This window comes from Trichoplusia ni, chromosome 20 (assembly GCF_003590095.1).
Source record: "Trichoplusia ni isolate ovarian cell line Hi5 chromosome 20, tn1, whole genome shotgun sequence".
Classification (NCBI taxonomy): Eukaryota; Metazoa; Arthropoda; class Insecta; order Lepidoptera; family Noctuidae; genus Trichoplusia; species Trichoplusia ni.
The window spans coordinates 3,396,614-3,401,530 of record NC_039497.1 but is presented as its reverse complement, the minus strand read 5'-3'; positions in this window follow the sequence as shown (position 1 = coordinate 3,401,530).

The window sequence follows — 4,917 nt, the reverse complement described above, 5'->3', positions numbered from 1 at the left end:
GACAACCTTGGACTTAGATCACGGTAAATGTACTGAGGGGTCCCTCATGGTACATTACTGGGGTTGTTACGTTAATTACATGATATTGTTCTTTTTTATGTGACGGGAATTATTTGGAAAAATAATTGGTTACGCGAGGTTACGAGGCGCGATTTTGGACTTAACCTTATATACGGTTCTTACAAGAGTCGGTATTTGGACCGTTACCGGAAAATATTGGATATGATTACGGCCCTGTCTAACGGTGTTTACCAGGCTTACCACAAACTCGGGCAGTCCCCTCACGAGTCTTCGCCAAGATGTGATTAAGGCCTTGATTAACTATTGACTTACTTTGTTGAAGCGCTCATTTGTCTCGTTCACCGCGTCAGATCCTCTGCTTAATGCCGCTTGGTAATCTTCTTTGAGCCGTATCAAAAGTTTCTACTTAGTCTTGACAGCAAACACGAGTACCGAGCCACATGCAACGTTGCAGCTATACATATAAGGCGGCTCTACCGCCGCGCCCTAACGCCGGATGGTTGCGGGGCGATGACGCGGGAAGGTGAGGGACAGACGCCGCATTGCCCCCCCCCCTCGCCCACGCCTTATACACCCCAAGCGTCCGCATAACCCCCGCGCCCACACGAGTCCACATACCAGCCGCCCCCCGCACCGCGCGCCTGCATCCCCCCGCGCCCGCAAGAGTCCGCATAACCCCCCCCCCCAGCACCGCGCTTCTGCATCCCCCCGCGTACACCCTGAGCGTCCGCGTACATCTCCCTCCACGCCCTATCTACATCGCAATTACCGAACAAATACCTAAGTTTTCGAGGACATGCGGGATGCCGCCAGTGTCTTCTTGCCTATACAGCGGCGTAAGAAAACCACGCTGCCGAAGTTCGTAGATACTCGATCAGCATAACATTAGGTAGAACAGCGGAGCCCTAACAACACCCCCTCCGAACACGCCTCCCACCCCCCCGATCACCGAGACCTACCGAAACGCAAAAAAGTGTCTACGAATTCACTACCGAAGCTACTGCTGTTGTATTAGAAGAACTCTCGCCTCGTTGCGGACACTCGATCAGCAGAACATCAGGTACACTAGCGGAGCCCTAGCATCAACCTACCCCCCCTCCCCCTCTACCCACGCACGAGCCCTAAGAAATTGCATAGTCGCGACCCGCAGGATGTTGCCTAAGATGATGCCTTCGCTATGTTGTAGAAACTCGCTCAGCAGCTCAGCATAACTAGAGATAACGCAGCGACGCCCTAACATCACCCCTCTGCCCCGCCCTCACCCCCCCAGACAAAGTCTTGGCTCCCGACAACGCGCCTTCTCGAACACCGCAGACATCTAGAAACGTGGTTTTACCTGATCCCCAGCACAGGAGAAATGCTAGGAAGCCCAAAGTCCGCATTCGCCACACCCGCACAGCAGCCGATATCATAAAAAACTTGAAAAATCTTACCATCGCCAGTCTCGACCCTGCCCCCGGCCGCAAGCTGCGTCTCTGCGTCTTGATTCACTGATATTAATTGTATAGTTCAACAAAGTGACTAAATCAAACTGATATTTAAGAAGAGAAGGTGCCACGTCCGCTCCCTGGCACGGCTGCGGAGTGTCTGCCGGTCGGAGGACGCGGCCCGGTTATCCGTAGGCGGAAGTGCCGATCGATGCACTTTGCACCTCTGCGCGTTGCACATGCGCGGTGATGCTGCAGCAATGCCGTGGTCGGAGCTGATTGGTGCGACCCGGGGGGTCTGCGGTAACACCTCACACCCCAGTACCTCTGCAGTGTACTCGCGCATGTGCAACGCTTGTTGTTTATTCAGGCCATCAGCTATAGCCTACATGTATAGGTCAAAGGGCATCTATTAATTTCCTCTAGATATTATTTTCCCCGTTTGTTTACTTTTTCGTCTATTGTTTCTGGGGATTGTTCTTATTTGTTGCCTTAGCAGAATGTTGTTTAATGCTATGTTCCAGGCATAGAAGCATCGTTTATTAAATAAGTATAATTATCATTAATTAATAATTTATTAATTTCCCAGCATGTACAATGTATTATATTTGATTTTTTTCTGGACTAGAACGTTAGTAAGTTTAGACTGATATTCTTTATTTTTATTCGTCCATATTTAAAAATAAGGTATATCTCAACAACAATAATTCTTAAACTTTCAAAACATATTTTGAGAATAGATTGAAAAGTCCAACGAGAAGTTTTCAATTATTTCTTGTTACCTCAACTCACAGTTGTCTTCGCAATCCGTAATATTTCAAAGTGTCTTGCCCACCTTAGTAAATCTCAATATTAGATCTCAGCAATCAAATACTTTTTGTTTTGAGATTATTTATCATATCACCATAATATGGTGATATTATGGCTCTGTATTGAGTGTAAGATGTTTCACACAATCTTTTACAAATTATAAAATATTATTCCGATAGTATCGGTGCTTTAGAAAAATAATACTGTTTAGCAAAGACGTGCAATTTTTCTCCTCAATCTGAATAAGCTCTCTTGTTTTATGATACGTTTTTGTAATAAATAGTACTGTTGCAAATAATAATTATTAACATATTTTCATGGCATACAAGTGATTTTAACTTGAGTCAAGTTTTAGACTTCTAATGCCGTTATTCTAAGCCAAAAGTGGTTCTTGATTTAAGGATAACTCTATTTCCATTTGACAAGCTTATATTTAATATCAAATGATCCTCTATTATCAAATCTTGCAAGTTAAAGACCCTAACTGAGTAACTAATTGAACCATTTATCGTTATAACTGTCTATACAAATAATACCTATGAAGTTATTTAACAAATTAGTGACCTATGTTGCTTGAGAATGCAATATTTTAAGGACAAGGTTCTGATGAGCTACTGGAGTTGAAAACCCCCTTGAGTTTGCCCTCTTTTGATTTGTGGTGAGGAATGCTTTGATCTCAAAGGAAAGATTCAAATTGTCGAAGGTTGTTTATCTATAGTGGCTTGTTAACTATTTTTACGAGTGATATTAAAGTTTATTTGATGTTCCTAATCATCATGGCTTACATAAGGTAAGCCTAGGTTTGCCATTTCAAGTCATGCTTTAAACATTATGGACTACTAGATATATATTTTAATTAAAGCTATAGGAAGGAGGAATAGAACTCTCTTTAGTTTCACCACTAGCTAAGTCTAAATTCTTTGTCTTGTCAATTCTCTCTTTATAAGCCTTGTTCTTGCCTTGAAATTGCCAAATTCAGAACTAATGTTTGAATATGGGATCTTTTTTTTGGGTCTAGTTTGCAGTGTTTATTTTAAATTCTTTTGCTGCAGGGAATCTCTTAGAACACCTAAGTTTGTTTTAAATTAGCCCATAATTATGCTTGATCTGTGGGGGGATCGAACCCGTTCCATGTCGCGCAAATACCATAGTTTTGTTAGCAGATACCAGCGACATATATGAGACAATTGATGTTCTTGGTCTGTATACACTTACTATACTTATGTGTAATATGTGTATACTTACGTCTTTCTCTCCTATTCAGCATCAGCTTATCTCCGTCAGCTTGTCCTCCAATTATTTCTAGTTTTATTCATATGAATGAAAGTGTAATCGTAAACCAAGGTGAATACTATTTACAATATGCTTTTTTCCAAAGAACAATATTTTGTGGTACACCGAAACTTGTTTCCTGCAGGGATTGAACCTGCAGAAAGTCGGACTTTTAATCTGGTTAGTATCATAGGTTATCCGGGAGTTTCTTAACGACATCTCATACATCAAGATACAAGGAAGGTTCGCTCGCGGTTATCGGCAGTACGCCTTTGAAAGCTCGACCCGCCCTAGATAGCGAACAGATCAGTCTGCCTCCTTGTACCTCTGACGTGTCACATGCGCTTATGACTTTCACAAAAAGAGTTTTTATTTTCACATTCATAATTGGTATTTACCGTAACACTATGTGTAAGTATTTATGTTAAATCTGTGCATCGATCAGTTGTATTGTATCTCCAAAATGGAATATAATATTGTAATTTTAATTTATAAATGGAATTGAACAGTTTCTATTTCAATGGAAGTTGATGAAAGTGATTAGTAAAACCCATTGACTTTTTGTAGAGAAAAAGTCAGTTCCAGAATTGGTTCCTTTCTATCCAAATGTTTAACTGATTTAAAGTCGAAAGTCAGAATCAAAATTTTATATCGTCAATTAAAACTTATGGCTAGATAGAACATAGCCAGTGCTTTAAAAAAATCAAATGAACTAATTGAATGAGTTCACTGATTTAAATTTAGTAACATTTATTGAATTGAAAATTCCCTCAATTTTATCAAATATAATGTCCAGTTAGTTAAATTTCAAATCATGTTTCAGGTAAGACCTTTATATAGTATATTATCAAGTGTGTGTGTATTTAATAGATAAATATTTTAAATGTGTAAAAAAGCCCTAAAGTTTTAACACGTTCCATTTACAAAGCAACTGTCCAAGTGTAGGGATATAAGGATGGTAAGGATTAATTAGGTTATCAATAAAAGACAAACGGTTTTTTTTTAATATGACAGCTCCCCAAGGCGCCCACCCATCACCGCTTGCTAAATGCCTTCGCTGAAGAGAACAAACGGCGCAACAAACTCCCCAGCTAGCATGCTGTCAGATTGCCTTTATTATTGAATATAGCAATCTTAAATACATAAAAAACAATTTCATTATTAATTCATTATTAATTCAATATTTACAATTAATCATCAAAATACAAAATTTTCATTTCAAATAGGCCGTTTTCCCGGCACTTTTGAAACGTTACAATATTGACTCTAGTTGCACGGTTCCAAAGTGTCATTCTTATGGAGAAGAACCGGCAAGAAACTCCATAAGTTACTCTTTTAATTGTATTAATATAAATCTATTTAATTACGTTACAAAATTTATATTTGC